The following is a 23049-nucleotide window of genomic DNA, read 5'->3' on the forward strand; positions in this document are numbered from 1 at the left end:
AAGTGAACTAGGCAATTTTTTAATCTTTAATTTTATTTTTTAAAGACCTTTAGGATAATAGTATTATTTTCCTCAATGGGTGATTTTATTCTTCCTGGATATCTCATTTCCTGGTTTGAACTTCCTCATAGTTTGTTATATGATACAATATTTTCTTTCACAATTACTTTTATCTTTTCTCTTAATTAAATTGATATAATTTTGGTTTTACATGGGAAAGAAGTCATATGAAAAAGTTTATACTGGTTTGTATTTAGAAACAGAGTAATTAAGTGTACAGTTTGTCCCAAACATCTTAGTATAGTTTTTAAACTTTAATTCGCAAGTCATTTAAGTTAGCTAAAATGGTTTTGCATACTTTAAAAAATCTATAACATTTTTATTTTCTGAGAACTAGGCAATCTAAAGGATGGTCTCTATTGTTCTTAGAGATAAAGTTGCCTGTTTTGCTATTCAGAAGGGATTACAAGCATCTTGTAGCAACATTAAATTATTTAAACATAATGACATGGTTCACCTGTGGTGCCTACTGAAAGAACAAGAGAATGAAGATCAAATGGTATGAGATTATTTTGAAGGAAAAAAAGGGTTTTTGGGCTCTTCCTCAGAAGTAGAAGTATTTAATTTGTTGAATGGCAACCTATCAAGAAAACTTATTCTCTTTCTTCATTTACATATTGGTAACAATTTTCATTTAATGCTGTTCTTTACGTTTTGATGTCCACTACCAGTTTAATTCCTAAATTTCATTCTACTGCTATAATTGCATCGGATATGGATTTGAACTCTAATGTAGAAAAATTTTATGTTAATAGTCTATTTTTTAGATTAAATAGGCCAAAGGAAAAATAGCACATGTTTATCTCCTTTTTCTTTTTGTGCACTGGAAAAACTGTTTAAAAATTCTGGTTTGGTATAGAAAGGTCATTATAAATATAAGAATTCAAAAGTGGCTTTCATAGACTTGACATTCTTATATTAAAAAAATTTGAACAATTTGAAATATTGCCTTACTAATAAGCATCCATTCAAAGGTCCGTTAGAAGTCTTTTCTTTGCCTAGTCCACGGAGTCTCCAATCCTCCATTTAGAGGTCCATGGGAACTATCAGATAGATTTGTGTATACATTTTGAAAAACATTTTGAAGCAAGAAAGTACTTACCAAACTTGGATATAAAGTTCGTGTGTTAAGTTAGAAACTATCATGTATGATAAATAAAAATCAAGCAATGAATACTTTATTAAATCAGTTTTCATCTGTTTTCCATCTTGAATATTTATAGTACACAGAAGGAACAGGTCTCTACTTATTGTTTGTTATAGATTAAAGGTATTAAATTAATGTCCTAAAAAGAAGAGATACCCCTCAAACTTTTGATTGATTGAAATACATACCACCTGTACAGGGCCATAAAGGAAAGGTTAAAAATATCTTGATCTTTAAAAAAACTTCTTCCTACTTTTTAACTTTCTCATTTTGATATGTCCTGCAGCTGATATTGGCATCTAGTTTTCTGGTAAAGCATAGTTTTGCTATGTAGTTTTCATTTTTAAAAATTTCTGTATTAAATTTTAATTCTGAATCATAAGTAAAAGTTACATTACTTTTGGAGGAAGAGTATTTTTTATCATGATCTTCCTTTGAAAGTAAAAATTTATCCAGGTTTTAAACCTACTTTGGACTAAATATTTTTTTCATTAAAACATTTGTTCTCAAAGACTGTTTTTTTTTTCTTGTGGTTTGGGTTTTGGGTTTTTTCCCCTTATAATTCCCTTCCATCTCTTGGAGGCAGCTAAGTATCTCAATGAATAGAGCACTAGAAGGCCCAAGTTCAAATTTGACCTCAGACCCTTACCAGCTATGTGACCCTGGGCAAGCCACTTAACCTCTGTTTGCCTTAATCCACTGAAGAATAAAATGGCAAACCATTGCAATATCCTTACCAAGAAACCCTGTGGATTATATAATCCATGGAGTCATGAAAAGTCAAACATGAATAAATGATTGAACTATAACCTCTCCTATGTTATCTTATTAATAACCTTAACCTTTTCTCTGAGGGATAAAAATCCGCTTCAAAAAAATTTTGAGAGACCCCTCTGAGCAAAAAGAAAAAAAGGTTTTTTGTGGCTTTTCTTGAGAGAAGGGCACACTAACAAGTCTCACAAAGGTAGTGAAGATCAAGGAGCTGCCCCGAATTGACATAGTCAGACAAGATTTATGGCCTAATTCGATCCCCTCTTCCTCCTTGTCCTCTCACTCTGTTGACTCATTGGTTAGTCTTCAGAGTTGGAAAGAAAAGAATGTAAGGTTTTCATAAAATATTACCTCACCATCCAGATGGTGAGAACATCAAAAAGACTTTTAATGACCTTATATGTCTGTCTAAGCGAAATAATGTCTGAGTATTTAAGGTCTTCTACTATCCTCCTAGTCAGTAAAAATAGTCTTATCATCAAACAAGAGGCTTATGAGTTTCTTTGGAATGCAAGGTTTTTCTCATGAGAAAAAAAAGTCTACTAGTCTTCTAGTAGTCAGTAAAAGCAGTCTTTTCAAAAGTTAAGAGAGTGAGCCTCCTGTTTGGAATACAAGGGGCTTTCTTCTCGAAATAGTTTAAGAATAATACTTGGTTCTTTTTTTTAAATATCTCTTAACTCAGAAAGTACTTAACTAGGAATATTAACCCTGAAATGGTTTTATTGGGAATATTCCACTCATCTCCTTAGAGCTTTTAAAGCCCATATTATTATAGCCACCAAAATGAATATTCAGTGATCCTTATATTTGTTTTTTTCACCTTGTATTAAATCTAAATGGAAAATAAGGAAGAATGGCATTAGCCAATGTTTACTCCCTCCACTTTGGCTGCCTGTATGAAGCTCTGTAGCTCAAATCGTCAGAATATCTCTTCTTTCCCTTCCTAAATTTCTATTGTGTCAGGTCCTATTTTATATTGGTTGTTAGGAATTTTTTTTAAGGAAAGTATATTAGAATGATCTGGCTGGTTTGAGGCATGTCCACTTTGGTTTTCTTTGAAAAACAGAGACCTATGGGTATTGTGGTTTGTTTTTTTTTTCATTTTTTGCCAGGGGGTTATACTTCCTAGCCACAGTTGAATACATTATGTTGAATACATATTTGTCTCAAACATTTGTCTCAAACATTTTGGTCTTCTTCAGTAACAAAGGACAAAAACCAATCAACTTTAATAGACATTACTTAGCTGAATTTGTAACCTCCAGACATTGTTAAGAATCATTCTAAGACAGAATAAAAGATTCTCCTTTGTACTTAGAATTTTTAAATACTAGCGATGAAATGTTAGTTTCTTTTCCTTTTATTTGACATATCACTTTTATTAGTTTAAATTTCTTATTTTTTTTTTGCTTTTTGCAAGGAAATGGGATTAAGTGATTTGCCTAAGGTCACATGGCGAGGTAATTATTAAATGTCTGAGGTCAAATTTGAACTCAAGTCCTCCTGACTTCAAGGCTGGTACTCTATCCACTGATCCATCTTGTTTGTTTTTTAAATTTTGTTTATTTTTCCAACTGTGTGCAATGGTAGTTTTCAACAATCACTCTTTGCAATATTGTGAGCTTCACATTCCTTTCCCTCCCTCCTCCCCCTGACAGAAAGCAATCTAATATAGGCCATGCATGCATAAACATGCTAAACATAGTGCTATATTAATCATGTTGTGAAATAAGTATCAGATCAAATAGGAAAAAATATGTAAGTCAACTTTTAAAAATTGAAGATCATAAGCTTTGGTCTGCATTTAAACTCCTCAGTTCCTTATCTGGATATGGATAGTATTTTCCTTTACAAGTCTTTTAGAATTGTTTTTGATTATTGTATTGCTGAAGCAAACAAGTCCATTATAGCAGATCATCACCAATGTTGCAGTGAGTGAATATAATATTTCTTCAGTTCTGCTCACTTCATTCAAGTATCAGTTCATAAAAGCCTTTCCAGGCCATTCTGAAGTCCCATCCCTCATAATTTCTTATAGAATAGTAGTATTTTATCACATTTGTATGCTACAAATTGTTCAGCAATTCCCCAATTGATGGACATCCCTTAAAGTTTTTTGTTTGTTTATTTTGAAGAATCCTCATAAGTCATGTGTAACTCGAAGGTTTCTTGTAGTAGAAGGATTATATATGAACACTGGATCTATTTGTGGATAAAAATTAACTGTGACCAAGAGTTTGTAAGAATTAAGAAGTTTAGCTTGCAACAGATGAAAAGTATAATATGCTAATTAAAGGAATCCTCTATAGTTTTTGATTATTGATTGATTCTATGAATATTTTTCTTTGAGATAATGATAGAAATCTTGAAATAAATATTCCATAAAGTATTTAAAAAGTAATAGATATGTTAAGGTAGAAATCAGTTATACTAATATAATCTAATTGATTTACTTCCTCATATTTTTGTGTTAAAGAATGAAATTGGTCTGTGATGTTTTCAAAACACATCAAAAAGGCTGTCGTAGAATTCAATAGCACTTTAACAATATCTAAAATATTTTTCTTTTAGGTTAGTTCTCTTAATTTCCAAAGTATTTCAGGTATATTTCCAAAAAGAATGCAATTTTAACTTATGATTCATTCATATATTTTTAGGTCAAGTTTAAATATAAGTACAAAGCAAGAATATTTTTGGAGGAAAGCCTTTCATTTGGAGTTCTAGGAGAACATGGCCGAGGAGTCACTAAACATTTTGGGATCAATGTAAGTCTGTAAGTTGGGATATAAAATTTCTTTTAGAGGATGGCATTCTAATTAATCTTAAAGAGATTTTTAAAAGTACAAAGCTTTATTCTTTGTGGTATTGATATAAAGTAAAACATTTTTATGACTTTTTAGCCATCAATTTCTGGAATACTGCCTCATTTAGGTTTGACTATGACATTTAAATGTCTCATCTCAATAGCAGAATAGGTTGTCATTTATGTTTTCTTTACCCTTTCTCATATATGAGGAAACTGAGACCGAAAAGTGACTTACTCAAAGTCACCCCCCCCCAGTAATAGTAATATACCTAGCAATTTTACAGCATTTAATATTTTGCAAAATGCTTTGTATATGTTACCCAATTGGATAGGACAATCCTATGAAGAAAGAACTATTACTATCTCCATTTTATAAGTGAGGAAACTAAGGAGGATATAAGTTACGTAACTTGCCCAGTTTCATTCAACTAGTAAATGCCTTTTAGACTAGGAAGTCAGCATTCTATTTAATCACTGTAATATCTAATAGTACTACTTGAATTTAAAATAACGAACTTATGATTCTTAAGAATCTAAAGAATTTAAATATATTGATTTTCATATTTTTCACAATGAAAATGAAATAGATGGATTCTCTTCCATGCCAATGGAAGCTGGTGGAAACAGGTTTGAGTTGTACAACTCTAGCCAGCAGATAGCAGGTATGTTAAGACTTAATTGACCTGGAAACTGGGCATTGTCTCCTTCCCTCATTAGTTAAGCATTAAGTTTCCTGGGTTCCTACTCCTCAGTTCATTATTAGGAAGTTTATAGAACATTCCTATCTTAGTAGTCTGGATTACCTCCAGTGCTTTGCCTTATCAGTGACTAGGCGGTTTTCTATTAGTGTAAGGTCAGCTCTCTGTCTAAAACCCTCTATATAAATTCAGTCTTAAATGAATTGGGGCCTTCAATGAATTGGCATATTCATTCACTTTTGGAACAAGGGACAAAAGAGACTTACCACCGATTTTTGCTCTCCATTGATATATTGTGTCCTCTGGCTTCCATCCTTTGTTTGGAAGTGTCACTTTTCAAGAACAGCTCCCTACTCTCTTTGGGGATAATAAGTTCATTTTAGTCCAACAAAATGTCATTGTTACTTTTTGTGATTTGGTAATAAATGGTAAATTTTAAATAGTGTCTTCATATCAACCCTGGATCTGGAATTAGAGGACTTATGGTGGAATCTTTACTCTGTACTTAATTGTACCTGGGCTCCACGGCTCAGTTTCCTCAATTGTAAAATAAAATGTTGGATTAGTAGAAGGATTATATATCTTTACAACTCCTTTAACTCCTTCCAACTCTAAATATGTTGTCCTTTGAGCTTTCTGAACTAAATGTCCTTTTAGAAAATAATATATCTTTATTTTCTATTTATTGATGTGCTTTTTTATTTTAGAGTTCAGTGTATTTATATTTAGTGTTATTTTAAATTTTTCTTCTGTCTTCCTATCAAAAGAAAATAGATTCTTATTTATTAATCCTTATTTAATAAAGCTACTCTAAACAAAATTCTTGTTTTTATTAATGTTCATCTTAAGTTATTTTAACTTGAAATTGCCTTTTTTAAAATATAGTAACTTTACCTAGACCCTTTCCCATTCTTCCTTGTGTGCCCCACTTCCTCCTACCCTTTTCAGAAATGCCTTTCTGTGCTCTTTATTATCCTTTTATTAGCAATTATTTTTCTGTTAAGTAATTAATTCTTTTCTCTGGAGGCTATTTTAAATTTGAGGTCTTGCTTTGCATGGATATCGCAGAACATTTTTCAAAGTCTGATTCTCAAATATCTCTTATTTTCATAGTCACAGTCTTCTTGATCTTTATGACTAATTCTGAGGTTATAATCGATCCTTCTTAATTTTTAAAATATTTCTTCTACTTTCTACATTCTTTCATCCTCTTTCAAAACTGCTATGATCCTAAATATTGTGCCTTTATAAATTATTCCTGCCTTTCTTCTGGCAGTTTGTGATAGTTTTCTTTTGTTGTTTGTTCATTTTGAATTGAACCATGATGATAAGTAGTATTTTAAATTTTGTCCTCTAATAGGCATTATGTGGACTCTTTCTGTTTGTATTTTGTTGGTTGTTTTCACTTTGGAGAAAAAATTATTTAATGATTTCTTAAACCAAAGGGTTCCAATTCTTTTATTTTGCAAAATTATGTAGGATGTCAGTAATCATAAAATCATTGCATTGTGAGGTTGGTTTGATAATTGAGTATGTATTTACTAATATTTTGGAGGACTCATAGATTTTGTTGAGGTCCTGTTTCTAACTGTGCAATACTTTGTGTACATTCATTTCCACTTTGATAAGTCTTGTTGCTTACCTTTGTTGATTTTCATGATGTTTTTCTAACATATCCTTTGTATTGATTATTTTCATTTTTATTTCAGCATTTGTTTTAACACAGTTAAGTCTTGATTTTCTAGTATCATTTTTCTTTTAATTCTGCAAGATCTTATTTTGCCTTATAATTTTTTCCATTTTATTTTATTTTTTCCAAATTACATGTAAAAACAAATTTTAATGTTCATTTTTTAAACTTTGAATCCTGAATTCTCTCCCTCCCCCCCCCACTCCTCCTCATTGAGAAAGCAAGTTATTTGGTATTGGTTATAAAGATAGTCATGCTATATATAGACCATAATAGTAATCTTGTAAAAGTAAACATAGCCGCCTTCCTCCTCCAAAACAGAGAGAAACCTCAAGAAAAATGAAGTTTAAAAAATAAGTATGTTTAGATCTTTATTCAAAAAACATCAGGTTCTGTCTTTAGAAATGGATAGCATTCTTTATCATAAGTCCTTCAGAACTATCTTAGGTCACAGCATTGCTGAGAAAAGGAGAGTCATTCACAACTGATCATCCTGCAATATTGCTGTTACTTAATTTATTTCATTTCCCATTGCATCTGCTTATGTAAGTGTTTCCAGGTTTTACTGAGAATACCCTGTTCATCATTTCTTATGGGAGAATGATATTCCTTCATAATCACATACCACAATTTGTTCAGCCATTCCCCAACTGATGGACATCCCCTCAATTTCTACTTCTTTGCCAGCAAAAAAGAGCTGCTATAAATACTCTTATAAATATAGTTTTCTTTCCTGTTTTTTATTTTTATTTTTATTTTTTTGGAACATAGAACTGATAGCAGGTCAAAGGGTAGGCATTGGTTTATAGATCTTTGGCATAGTTCCCAATCGCTCTACAGAATTGTAAATCATTTCACAGATTCTCCAACAGTGCATTAATCTCATTTTCTACATCCCTTATAACATTTGTCATTTTCTCTTTCTGTCCTATTAGCCAATTCAGTAGGTATGAGGTAGTACCTCAGAATTTTTCTAATTTGCACTTTTACAATCAATAGTGAGTTAGGACATATTTTTTAATCTGGCATGGATAATACTGAAAACTTCCATCTGAAAACTGTTCATACTTTGAACATTATCGATTGGGTAGTGGCTCTTGTTTTTATAAATTTGACTCAGTTCTCTATGTTTGAGAAATGAAGTCTTTATCAGAGAAATGTTTCATTATTTTTTCCCTACAGTTACTATTGCTAATTATTTCCCTCCATTCTATTCCCCCATCCCTATTTATTCTAGTCTCTGTCTCCTTTTATCCTCAGAAATATTTTGTATCTGACTACCCTCTCCCAGAATCTTCCATTCCCCCCTTCTCCTTTTCTCTTTCTCTCCTATTTTCTCTAGTGTAAGATAGATTTCTATACCCAGTTGAGTGTATGTTATTTCCTCTCTGAGTAAATTTCGAGGAAAGTAAGGCTCACTCACTTCCCCCCAGCCACCCCTCTCTTCCACTCCACTGCAAATGTTTTTCTTACTTCTTACCCCATTCTACCTCTCCCTTTTCCTTTTCCATAGTACATTCCTCTCTCACCCTTTAATGCTAAATTTTAAATATATTATCCCTTCATATTCAATGTCTTCTTAACTTCCATAATAAATAAAAAAGTTCATGTTATCAGGATTATCTTCCCATGAAGGAATATAAGCAATTCAACATCATTAAGTCCCTTTTTATCCTTCACTTAAGGCTCATATTTGAAGATCAGGTTTTTCTTTCAACTCTGGTCTTTTTGTCAGGAAAATTTGAAAATCTCCTTGGTTCATTGAATGTCCATTCTTTCTCCCAAAAAGATTATGTTCAGTTTATTCGGTAGTTGATTCTTGGTTGTAATCCAAGCTCATTTGCCTTCCAGAATATCAGATTTCAAGCTTTACAATCCCTTAAGTTAGAAGCTGCTAAATTTTGTGTTATCCTGATTGTGATGCCATGATAATTGAATTGTTTTTTAAAATGTTATTTTCTTCAGTGTTTTTTGTCTCCTTCACAAAGTTGCTAGCTCGATTTTCATGATTTTCCTGAGTCACTCTTATTTCTCTTCCCAATTTTTTTCTCTACCTCCCTTACTTGTTCTTCAAAGTCCTTTTTGAGCTCTTCCGTGGCCTGAGAACAATTCATGTTTTTCTTGGAGGCTTTGGATGGAGAAGTTTAGACTTTGTTTTCTACTTTTGAGTTTGTATTTTGACCCTGCTGATGACCATAGCAACTAATTTTAGATCTTTTTCTTCTGTTGTTTGCTCATTTCCCAAGTCTGTAATTTGATTTTAATTCATTGTTTATGCTGGGGCTCTGCCTCCAGGGTGTAGTGTGCATTGTCCCAAGCTTTTCAGGTTTTTATTGCAGCTCTTTTCAAAGATGCTTCTAGAGATCTGAAAGTTTTCAATTCTTCTGAGGTTTTATGATTAAGGAGAGATTTGTACCATTCTCCTTAGCCTGTGCTCTAGTCTGTGGGTGACCATAAGTACTCCTTTCTATTCTACAACTGTGAGGAGGATTCTTGCTCCACTGAGGCTGTAAACTCTATTGTGCTTCTACTCCTTTTCGTGGGACTGGGCCCCAAGACTGTGACCCAGATCTGAGTATAGGCAAAGTAACAGAGTTCGGCCTCAGTGATGCAAAAAGAACCCTGTAATCTCCTGACTCCCTTACCATCAATGGACTGAAAGCTCCAGAAACAGCTTCCTCTGCTGATTCAGTGACTCCTGAGCCCTGCTCCTGGTCTACTGGCACCTGGTCTGCCCTGCTAAGGCCTGTGCCAGCCTAGGCTCCACCTCCCACCTGGTGTGACAGACTTTTCCTCCTGAACTTCCAAGCTGTCCATGGCAGTCTCTGGGGTGAGAGGTCTCGAAGTCTCCATCGTTGTCTCTTCTTCGATTATTTGGGCCAGTTTGCTCCAACACAGCCACACTCCAACACTCCTCTCTCACCCTGGTACAGCAGACCCTTCCCCTGGATCTTCTAACTTGTCCTGGGATGGAAAATTGTGTCACTCGGTCTTTTTGTAGGTTCTACAACTTTGGTTATAGTCATTATTTAAAATTATTTAGTGTGATTTGGTAGAGAGTTGGGGCCAGTCCGTTTCTTTATTCCGCCCCTTGTTTCCACCTTCTACCTTTTAATTTTTAAATTTTTCTTATTATCACCATTCATTGATTAATTTTGTTGAATCATTTGTTTATTCTTCCGTGGCTATATCTCAGAAAACTTTGAGTGATTTTTTTTCTTTTTTTCCAGCTTTGGTCCTGAGTTTTAAACAATTCCTATGTTCTCTAATATTTGAAAAATTGTAATAGTATGTTTTATTTTGCTAATGAAAAGCATGTGTGCGTGTGCTATGTGGGTGATTTTCTTGTGTGAGTTCTTTATAATTAATGTTGGTTTTTCCATTTGTTGTTTTGTGTCAGGGTACATAAAGAACCCGATTTCCTTCCCTCTTTATATCAACTCACACCAAAAAAGTTGGTGTTGGAGTAAGCACTATCCCTAAATCAATGAGGTCCAAATTGACTAAGATGGGAAAAATAATCTGTTATTGGCAATTTTCAAATAGAAACAAAAATGCTCCCAAGCAAGATCACACACTTTAAAACTTTAAATGTTAGCATTGTCAACAAAGGATTCACATGAAACATCTCTTAAGTGCCTTTGCATCATAACCAGGGAAAGCCAGCAAGCTTTTAGTAGGGTTTGCTACATACCAGACTGGAAAGCAATAGATACAAAGAAAGAAAAAAACAGTCTCTGCCCTAAAGGAGAGCTATCTAAGTGGGAAGACAACATTTAAAAACTGTGTTTATATTACATAAAAATTTTGTACTGTGGTACATATCATATAACATTTATGATAAAATGGATATGATCTCAGAGAAAAGTCACTTGAATTAAGGAATACTGGAAAAGACTTCTTTTAAAATGTTGAACTAAAAGAAAATGTTGAACTATAGGTGAGACCAGAAGGTAATCAGAGAAACCAGCAGACTGCAAAAGAATTGGGAGCAGCCAGTGAGAATGCAGAGATATGAAATTTGAAATATCTTGGATAAAGAACAACAAGGAGGCTAGTGTCACTGGGTCACAGTAAATGGAAGGGAAAAAATGTTTAAGAATATTAGAAAGTATGACTGAGTGTGGCTAGGTGGTGCAGTGGAAAAAGCACCGGCCCTGGAATTCAGGAGTACCTGGGTTCAAATCCAGTCTCAGACATTTAATAATTACCTAACTGTGTGGCCTTGGGCAAGCCACTTAACCCCATTTACCTTGCAAAAAACAAAAAAAAAGTATGAATGGATTAAATTATGAAGGATTTTAAAAACCAATCAGAATTTTATATTTGATCCTGGGGGAATAATATAAATGAAAGTATTATTGGCAATTTTAAGAAAAAATTTAAAAAACTAAAAGGCCAAATAAACTCTTTCAGAAAACATGGTCCATGAGATTAAAGAATCAGGCTTTATTGAAGTTTTGAACCACAACAATAGAAATATAAAAATATATTTATTGGAATGAGAACAGCTCAAATAGATGAAAATAATGATGTTCCATTCCAGCATTCTAGATTCTGATTTCCCTGGTAATGCCCAGGTCTTGTCCTCTACTTTTTCCATCTTGAACACTTGGTGAACCACTTCAACTCTACACTTTTCTTTTCCTGAATCTCTAGCCCTCTTACCATATTGCCAGTTATGTCTAGGCAAGTTTCAGCTTTGAATCTTTCCCATTATTGGATGCCTTCACTCCTATACATGTGATGTTAAACAAAATAGAGAAAATCATATATCTTTTCTGACTGGACACACTATAAATTTACATTATCTTGAGAAGAAAACTGACAGTAATATCATAGCTAAATTCCAAAGCCCCCTAATTAAGGAAAAAATATAAAGAACAAAAGTAAAAAATTATTCAAATTTGGGGGAGCTTCAATTAGACCTACACAAGAGCTAGCCATGACTACTTTAAAGGACCACAGAAAAGCAAAAGTACTGGGGTTCTGTCCAAAAATATCATACCCTGAATAATCCTGAACGCAGAAAAATAAGGCATTCAATGGATTGACAGACTGTCAGGATTTTGTGGCAAAAAGACCTGAACTTAATAGAAAATTTGGCATAAAAGATCCAAGTGAAATGCAAGGTAAACATCAAAGACTAATAATTAATTACAAGGCACTCAATAAGGACAAATTATTTACTATTTGTACATGATAATGTAAACCATGTGTCCAAGATTGGTATTAGTAATGGGGAGTTCCAAAGAACAATTAAGGTAGGACCTGAGTATAGTAGTGTAGGAAAAGATAAAAAAATTGAGTTATCATCTTATTCAAATGAGATACAAGAGGAATAATTGATACAGAGGAATTGGGAAAATAGAATTAATAGTTCTGGAAACTTATTGTCATTGGGAATGTGATGAAGAAGGAATGATTTGTTTTGTGTGTGTATTTACATATATGTATAGTACATATTTATAGGTATAAAATCATTTTAAATTCAGGTAGAAATTAAAAGAGTTGATAGAGAAGGTATTGAGTTAGAGAGTGAGGGAATAGGATAAGAGTTTATACAGAAGAGTATGCAGGTCAATGGGGAGGGAGAGTGTGGCAGGGTATGTAAGGGAGGAATTGTTCAAAGACCAATAGATTAAAGAATAGAAGTAAAGTAGAGAAGTAGTGGGAGTTATTAGTTTCAAATGTTATAAAAAAAGAGATGCAAACCAAATACATAGAAATCTATGAATATGTATGTATATGTATCTATGAATGTGTATATGTGTATGGATATGTGTGTATGCATATATATACATATAAAATTTTGGTATATCTGTGTTATCTATATGTGTGTTTATGTAAGTTTGAATATAATTTTATGTGCATATATGTATATATATGGATGTAGACATCTAAACTTAATTGTAGGCTTCAAGGGGGAAGGGCAGTAAACAATGTACAGCAGAGTACAGAAGAAAACCTGCAAGGAAACAAATTAAAATGGACAATTTTGAACACCATGTATAATATTTATTATATAGACTTCCTTGAAATGGAAAATTGCTTTATATTATGAATCCTTTCATATTTTGCTGTGTACATGACAATTTCTTTCTTATTTTGTATTAAAGTTTTAAAAAATGTAAAATATAGAATTGGCCAGATGGAAAAAGAGATATAAAAGCTAACTGAAGAAAATAATTCCTTGACAATTAGAATTGGGCAAGTGGAAGTTAATGACTTTATAAGATATCAAGAATCAGTCAAATAAAATTAAAAAAATGAAAAAATAGAAGAAAATGTAAAATATCTCACTGGAAAAACAACTAACCTGGAAAAAAGTCCAGGAGAGAATTTAAGAACTATTGGACTACCTGAAAGCCATGATCAAAAAAAGAACCTGGACTACATCTTTCAAGAATGAACCATAGGGTAAAATAGTCATTGAATGAATCCATTAATTACTTCCTTCCTGAATGGGATCTCAAAGAGAAAACACCAAGGAATATTGTAGACAAATTTCAGAAATTTAAGTCAAGGAGAAAATATTGCAGGACATTCAGTGAAATAGTAAATATTCCAAACTTTCCTGATTAAAAAAACCTAGAGCTGAACAGCAAATTTGATCTTCAAATACAAGACTCAAATAAAAAGGTAAACAGGAAAGGGGAAAAATGTTATACAATAACATTAAATTGTTTATATCTTACACAGGAAGATGATATTTGTAAATCTTGAGAACTGTATCTCTGGTAGAAGGAATATACTTGGAGGATATGGGCACAAGCTGAATTTGATGTAATGATATAAAAATTAAGGTATTAAAAAAGGATTGTATTGGGAAAGGAGGAGACAGAATAGGGTAAATTACATCGCAGGAAGAGGCACAAATAATGTATTAGAGGGAAAAAAAGGGAAGGGATGAGAGTTGGTTGAATCTTCCTCATTGGATTTGTCTCAAAAAAGAAATAACATAAGCACTCAGTGAGGTTTTAGAAATCTATATTACCCTAGAGGAAATTAAGAGGGGAAAGAGGGAAAATGGAAGGAGAAGATAAAAAAGTAGGAGACAAAAGTAGGTTAGAAAAAGGAGGGGAGGGGGCAGCTAGGTGGCACAGTGGATAGAGCACCGGAGTACCTGAGTTCAGATCTGGCCTCCCACACATAATAATTACTTAGCTGTATGGCCTTGGACAAGCCACTTAACCCCATTCCCTTGCAAAAACCTTAAAAAAAATCAAGGGGATCTCTATCAATTATGAAATGCCTGAAGAAATTTTGTTCTATGAATGGGAGGAAATGTAAGAGATCATGAGAAGGTGGACTTAGAAAAACCTGGAAAGCACTGCAGGAACTGATGTGAGTTTGAGTGAAATGACCAGAATCAGGGTAACATTATTATGATGGACTTAAATCCTTTCAAGCTGTTCAGTGATGAGGACAATTCTAAAAGTCTTGTCTTGCAAAATACCAACCACATCTAGATAAAAAACTGGAGTCTGAATGCAGATCATGAGTTTCTATTTTCAAACTATTTTTGCCCTTTAAAACTTGTTTTATGTTCCCCCCTTTAGTTCTTAATTCCTTCACAACATGACTAATATGCAAATATGTTAAATATGAGTGAGCATGTATTAACCATTATCAGATTACTCACTCTTGGGGAAGTAGGAAAGGTCAGGGGAAGCTAGATAAATGTGGACCTCAAAAATCTTTTTTTTTTTTTTTGGTGGGGGACTCAACTTCTCACAAAAAGATGAATATCCCAAACTAGCTTTGTATGTAATTGGGAAAAATAGAATAAAATAACATTAAAAGACAAATTAGCTACCCTGCTTAAAAGGTAAAATAATTTTAAAAGATTCTTTGATGGTTTGCTCTCACTACCAAATTGTTCCTCCATGCAGCTTCTAGAAATCATCCTATACTTCTTTTTTGTTGGGTAGCTTTTTCCTCATCCAATTATTTCCTATATTTTCACTTTCTTCCTTGAGTCAAATTCATGAATTTATCCACTTTTTTCTATTATCTTTCTCTTGGATTATATATTTGTTGGATATGCTTGTCTCAATTGCTCCTTTTAGTTAATCTTTGCCTTTTGAATTGTTACCATTTTACTGCCAGAGTCTTTTCATTGAAAAGCAGTACTGTGGAAAGACTAGCATCAAGAGTCAGAAGGCTGAATTTATTTTCCTAGTTTCACATACATATGTGACTATGGCAAATAATTGTAAACCCTCCCCCCCATCTCATCTATAGAAAAAGGAGAAAATTATGAATGTTTTGTTGTATTTCATGCAGTTATCATGAGTTTTTTTCACATTTTATCAGATACTTGTACTACTCACAATGTAAATATGAGTTCTGCATTAGTTTCACTAATCACAGTTATAGAGTGCTTAATGATTTATTATTTTGAATTTTAATTACAATCACATTAAATTTAGTTTCAAGTTATTCAAATTATTTCTTAAAATAACTATTTAATCCTAATTACTTGTCTAATTTAATGCAAATGATGAAATTCGCTTTTTTATTTTTATCTGTCCTTGTAATAGTGGACAATTGTTTTCCTGGAATTAAATTTAAGGATTTTACTTTTATTAGAGTGATATTATCTAAACATATATAGGATTGATGCTAAAAGTTTTTCTTTTTATATGTGCCTTAATAATGTTGAACAAATGATCTAGGATATTTTTTGAGGTTTGTTTTTCTCTTTTAAAGGTGTTCTCTGACCCTTTCTACAGATTGATGACGTTGATCTAATCAGCGCTAACATGGAGAATTCCTTAGCTTCTATTGGAGGATTTTGCTGTGGTAGATCTTTTGTAATTGATCACCAGGTATGATTGACATTGTTTGCCTGAAAATTTAAGTTGACTGCAGAGTTCTTATTTTCTAATTATTCTTGAAATCATGTTGCTAAGAATGAATTGGTGAAGAAGAATGATAATAGAAACATAGAATCATTTTTCCACTTCATTAAGGACTGAGTTACAAAATTCTCAGACTAGAATAGGAAGAGGAAGAGAAGAAAAGAATAGCAATAGGAACAGAAGAAAAGAAATTTCAGACTCAAACTCACTAAAGGATTCTTGATTTAGGGGTTTAAAGGGATCTTAAACATCATCTGCCTTCCACAATTTACAAATGAGAAAACTAAATCTTACAGGTGAATAACAAAAGTGGGATTAAACCCAACTTCTGATACCAAATGCAGATTCTTTTTAGTATACCTCATTGCTCTCTGTATTTGTAAAAATTTAAAGTCCTATTCTGCTGCCTTATCTTGTTAGTGAATATTATGGCAGCAGATTGGATTTGGATATGGTCCTAGCTATAGAATATATCTTATTGTTGGAGGACCAGTTTAGCAAAGTATAGAGAGGCTTATCACCATTATCATTTCCTTGACCATATAATGAAGAAAAATACAGTCTCGTGTAGTAGTCCCTTTCTGCTTTTAAACTGGTGACATGACTGTTTAATAATGTAAAAATATTAATTTAATCATTTGATAACAAAAATATTTTATGCTGAAAATATTGAGTCATCTGTTAATGAAACCAAAAGATAAAATGAAATTGTAACTAAAAGAAATAATGTCTTTGTCTATAAAGACAAAAAAAGGAGTTGGAAAAAAAATATTTTAATAGATCCAAAGTCAGCAGTAAACATTATTTTGTAGAAAGGATATTAGTTACCAAATCTTCTGTTTCAGTGCTCATGATAAACATTTGCAAAAAAGAATAATGTAAAATAATTACAGCTTATGTGTCAACATAATAGTTTGGAAGTACCCACCTACCTATGTGGGAGTCCTTTCATTAATCATCTGTCTGTATAGTTAGAACATTGCCTTGTTACAGCAAATATAAAAATAAATACCAAGTTGGAAAAAATAAGAACATGACTTGAATTTGAGGCTACTTACCTCTAATCTGTTGAAAAAAACAAGTTGATGCTGAAAATGAATAAAATGATAGTCATAGTTCCTAAGGAAATTCAGCTTTTATAAATCATTTGCCACAAAAGGAAGACCAAAAACAATTCAAAAATTGCTTCAGTCAATAAATAGTTGTTTTCCTTGCTAAATAGACAGCAATAAAGGGCAATGTTTTTCACGTTTTATTTTTCCACTTTCATGAAAAAGGTAGTGTTTATCATTCATCCATTAGAAAGTTTGTGAGTTCCATATTTTTCTACCACCCTCCCTTCCTTACCCCTTCCCTGATGAACAATCAAATAAAAAATGTACATGTACAATTGTGATTAACATAATCCCATATTAGTCATGTTGTGAAAGGAATTAGAATTAAGGGGAAAAAACCATGACAAAGAAGGGAAAAATAATAGAAGTTTTTAAAAAAGTTACTATGGAATGTTTTGTTCTGCCTTCAGCATCCATAGTTTATTCTCTGGATGTGGACAACTTTTTCCTTAACAAATCTCTCAGGATTGTCCTTGATCAATGAACTGCTGAAAGGAGTTGCATTCATCATAGTTGAGCATCTCACAATGTTATATAGTTAATGTCCCAATATTCTCTTGGTCCTGCTTACTTCACTTAGCATGTCTTTCCATGCTTCTCAAAACATAGCTGCTAATGATTCCTATAAAATATTATATCTTTACAGTAATACAGTAGCCTAAAAGGTACAGAGAACACAAAGTTTTATTTTCTATATTTACTATAAAAAATTGCAACAAGAACTTCCAAGAAACATCCCCTCCCCCACAAAAAATTAATATCAATATTTTTCTAATAATTTGGAATGGTTGCAAGTCATGGAATATAATACTTCAAAATGAATTATTAAAGTCTTCAAGGCACCCCCATCACTATTTACCTATTGGACATTTCCAGTCATATTTTCCATAAGTATTGCAAATTTAGCACATCCAAAACTGAACTCTTAATTTCTCCAAAACCTACTTGCCTATTTCTGTGGAGAGTACTCCATCCAATTATCCAAATTTACACCTCATTATCAGCCTTAACTCCTCACACTCTCTTATTCCACATATCTATTTTGCTGCCAAAACTTGGTATTTCCACCTCTACAATATCTTTTAGATCTATTATTTTTCTCTCCTCACATGCCTATTACCCTAGTTTGGTGCCTTATTTCCTCTTAGGCTTAGTCAGGGCCCACTAGGGCCTAGACTATTGTGGTAGCTTCCTAATTGATCTCCTTGCCTTATATCTCTTCTCTGTAACTTTAATACAGCTATAAAAATCTCTTAAACTTACTATTAACACCCCCACCCCCTACACACGCACACATCAACAGCTTAGCATCAACTGCTAATCTCAGCTAAATAAAATTCTTTAAAAAGTGCTTTTGGGGGGCAGCCAGATAGTGTAGTGGGTAGAACCCTGGCCCTGGAGTCAGGAGTACCTGAGTTCACATCCAGCCTCAGACACTTAATAACTGCCTAGCTGTGTGACCTTGGGCAAGTCATTTAACCCCATTGCCTTAAAGAAAAAGTTTAAAAACGTGCTTTTGATTCAGTAGAGCAAAATGCTGCTTTAAAGGTTCTCCTCCAACAAGGCTGTTCCTTTGCAAAATTCCTCAAAAGACTTAATACTTTCAAGATCATTAATATTAAACAGCGTATAAAACAAGTGGTGGATATACTCTCACTAAAGGTGTTCAACGTCTTCTTGGAAGAAATACATTACCTGAAACATTATGGAACCCCTTGAATGAAATCTATAAATAGTCGAAAGAATTTAGTCTAATTCTATAGACAATAAAAAAGCATATAATTTGGATTATAGAACAAATTATATAGACAATATATAGAACATATAGAACAAATTCATCAGATTTGTTAGATAGGTAGAACCTCTATCTATATATCTTGGACAATTGCCCCATATGGACAAAGATTTACTAAGTAAAAGTGATTTAAAACTAGACTTTGAAAGGTCTTGAAAACTTGAGAAAGTGCCTCTTTTTAATTCCTAGTGCCTGGTATTGTTGGTTTACAGTAACTCTTCAGTTGAATTCATTAGAATAAACAGATTTAAAGTAAAATAAGAGAAATATTTCTATGTATATACTAACATAACCTTAGTAGGAATTAATAGATATGAGAAAAATCCTTAAAAAGAGAGAGAGAGAAAGAAAACATTAAAAAGACTCTCCCTACTCCCCAATGTTCTTCTCTGTGTTGTTAAGTTTTGAGTATCAGATGCCTACAAATTTCAAAAAACTTTAGATCAACCTTGATGACTCTTTGAACTGAAGCAAGTTAAACTGATGTTCTATAACCAGTTCAACCTCATAAGTAATTTTTTCTTTAATGTGATCTTAGGCATTTTACATTCTTTCTTCTCATCTAAGCATTAAAAATCGTACTGACTTTAGCTCTAAATTTCTGCAAGTCTATTTTTTCACATGTTTTGTTATACTCTGATGCAACTCTGTAGAGCTTTGAGTATTTAGTTTTACAAAGGACATTGATAGAGGAATAACCAGAATAAGGTATGTGGGAGGGAAGAACTTAAAACTGTTTTTGGGGGTTTATTTGAAAGAACTAGGAATGTATAACATGGAGAAGAGAAGACTTAAGGAGAGTGAAGGTCTTTGGTGGTGTGGTTTGTACTGGAAAGATTATTGGATTTTAAGTTAGAAAGGAGCTGGGTGAGAATCCCATGTTTTCAGTCTGATAACTTTATTTTCATATATAAGTCTTACATGAACTCTTAATTTCTTTCATCATATTTGATGAATGATAATAGTAACTGTATTATACAACATGAGAGACACAGGCACAGGACCACCAGCATGCTGTCCAATCATCAGAGAGGGTGTTTTACTCTCTGAGTACAGTGTCTGTTGCCTAAGCATAGCATAAATCACATCTGTTTAGAAAGAGGACCATGAATAGAGGACAATGGGATTATTGCTGGGTTTTAAGATTGAATAAAGTGGTGGTGAGAAGAATTTGTTTCTTACTCTCAGTTTTATTTCTTCACAGTGACTTTCTGGTCAAGGATATTGTTTTTCAGCCTCTCTACCTCCCTTATGAGCTGCAGCTGCTATTGAGGCCCTCAACATCATGGAAGAGAATCCAGGTGTTTGTTTATTCTGGAAGATTTTATTAAAAAATGATAGTTCTTTGACATCAAATTATTGGTTTGATTTCTTTTAGAATTACCTAGAGGAAACATCACCTATATTTTTGTCTGAATTTTTGGTTTCATTTCCCAAACCATTTCACAATGTGATTAAAATACATCCCATGGAAAAAAAAAATTCTCTTTTAGAGAAATACTGCCTTTCATGGATTTATAGTATTTCTTTCTCACTTTTCATCCTATTTCTTGATTTTCATAAAGAAAAGAGAGAGAGAACAATAAATACATGGAATTTTTCCTCTAATTTTTCCCCTGCACTCTCTGAGTAATAAATAACAAATTAGTTTTTAGTGTACTAAAAAGTCATAGTGTTTCTAAAGGGATTTGAGCATCTTATATCTTTCTTATAACAAGACTCAGCATTGAAAAAATCCATCAAAATAGGTGGTGTTTTCATCTCATTTATAGAATAGTGAATAAAGATCCTTTAAAAAAAAAAAAAGACTATCTGGGCCCTTACTGGCTATGTGAACCAGGCAAATCGCTTAATCCTTCACTGCTGCAGACAACTTTCTGACACTGTCAGTTACAGAGAAGATGGTAACCTGTATTGGTGGAATGAATTTCCTTACCTCAGAGTTCCTTGTCCCAATGAATTTTAAAGTTTCATTCTGAGCCTAATTCCTTATATACTGATCAGAGCTTTTTTTAATCAGCAAATTATCATCTCTTCTCCAATTTTTGTATTTATCTATGTCCTTAACAAGTCCTGGGCAGGATTTTAGAATCCTAATATATTGAATTTTGTAGACTTTTTTTTTAAATTTACATTTTATTTGATAGATTAAAATAGATTTATATTAGATAGATTAGAATAAATTTGCTGTCATTTTCCCAAGACTTCCTGATGAAATTCTTCCAAGTGATATAGTTTTACTGCTCTTTATGAACAATTTTCTATTCCCAGGAAACTTAAAATATATTTTCAGAGAATGCCTTTTCTATAAACTTTTTAATGCTTTCACTGAATGAGTTTATTTTTATTTTTACCAGAAATTATTCATTACAATTAGTCAATTTTCCAGAAATTACTTATGAAATAATAAGTGATTTATCAGGAAATTAGCTAAGACTATTAACTATCATAATTCTCCTTTTAAAAAAATATACAGTTTTTCCGGCCAAGATGGTGGAAAGAAGACAGGCACAGTTCTAAAGTTTCCTGATCTCTTCCCCATCTATCACATGAAACAAACCTCGTAAAAGAAATCTGACCCATAAAACCCAGAAAGAAAAGCCAAGAGAAAGAACATCTACCTCGGGATTTGTCTCCAACAGGAACTGTGGCTGAATTCTGGCGGGTGAGTCTGTGCCCAGAGGGAGGATCAGCCCCGATCTACCAGTCCAGCAGCTGAATTGGAACCGGGAGTCTGAGGGCCGGAGAGAGAGACCTGCTGGATCAGAGGTGGGGCTGGACCGCAGGGACGTGAGTCTGCGTGGGAGCAGAGGCGCTGGTGCTGGTGCTGTCCCCCTGGAGATCCCGGACAGGGCTTGGGGGAGAACTCTGGAGCAGGGGAGCTGCGGACACCATCCCTGGGCTGAGTCCCATTACAACTCAGACTTCTCCCCTAACAAACAAATGCAAACTACTTCTGCCTCAGGCCCAGGTGTGTAAGCAGAAGAACCCCAGCTGAGGAATGACCTCAGGCCAGGGTAAAGCCCACCACTGATTGAAGGCAAATGAATTCAATACCTCCAACTCCTCCCTTCAAGGAAAGGGAGAGGACTTCAACCAAGGTCACAGACACTCCAGAGAAAGCAACCAGCACCTCCTGCTGGCCAGCCAAAGAAAGCACACTCAGTGAGTAAAGCCTTTAGCGATCCCAAACCCCTGTGAACCAGCCCCTCCACAACTCAGGTCTTAGCAAATTGAAGAGGGCTCAGCAGAAAAGTGGATACATTGAAAAATTCTTGGAAGGGAAAGACACTAACTCAGAGAGACCTTGAACCTCTGAGGAGAATACAATCTGGTCTTCAGCACAAAAAGACTAACTTGAAGAAAAAAGGATGGAGTTTAAAAATCAGCTAGAAAATTTGGGGGAGACAATTAATACCTTGCAACAAGAAAACAAATCTCTCAGATATTCAAATGGACAAATGCAAAAAGAAATTAATTCTCTCAAAACCTCAATTGGTCAAATGGAAAGTTCTTTCAAAAGTAGAATTGACCAATTAGAAAAGGAGTTGCAAAAGGTTAATGAAAAAATCTCCTCCCCCCAAAAAAAGAATGGAGTCTACAGAAACTAATGACTCCATGAGACAGCAAGAGTCAGTTAAACATCATCAAAAAATAGAAAAAATAGAAGCAAATTTAAAATACCTCATCAACAAAACCAAAGACCTCAAAAAAAGTTCGAGGAGGGGCAACCTGAAAATTATACGACTTCCTGAACACATTGAAGAGTAAAAAAGCCTGGACTTAATATTACAGAATGTAGTGATGGAAAACTGCCCTGATATCATGGAATCGGAGGGCAAAGTAGTTATTGAAAGAGTACATTAGTCCCTACCAGAAAAAGATCCTAAAATGAAAACACCAAGGAATGTAGTGGCCAAACTGCAAAACTATTACATAAAAGAGAAAATCCTGCAAGCAGCCAGAAAGAAACAATTTAAATATAAAGGAGCCACAGTAAAGAACACGCAGGACGTGGCTGCACCAACTTTAAGGGATCAAAGGGTCTGGAACGAGATATTTCAAAGAGCATGGGAGCTTGGAATGCAGTCAAAAATCTA

The 23049-nt window shown here is 33.5% G+C and overlaps 1 pseudogene; it reads left to right on the top strand.

Moving 5' to 3' along the window:
• The first annotated feature begins 409 nt into the window (after nt 1-409).
• On the top strand, nt 410-21668 carry LOC141498790 (serine palmitoyltransferase 1-like; annotated as a pseudogene).
• The last annotated feature ends 1381 nt before the right edge of the window (nt 21669-23049 follow it).

The sequence above is a fragment of the Macrotis lagotis genome, chromosome X, assembly GCF_037893015.1.
Source record: "Macrotis lagotis isolate mMagLag1 chromosome X, bilby.v1.9.chrom.fasta, whole genome shotgun sequence".
Lineage (NCBI taxonomy): Eukaryota > Metazoa > Chordata > Mammalia > Peramelemorphia > Peramelidae > Macrotis > Macrotis lagotis.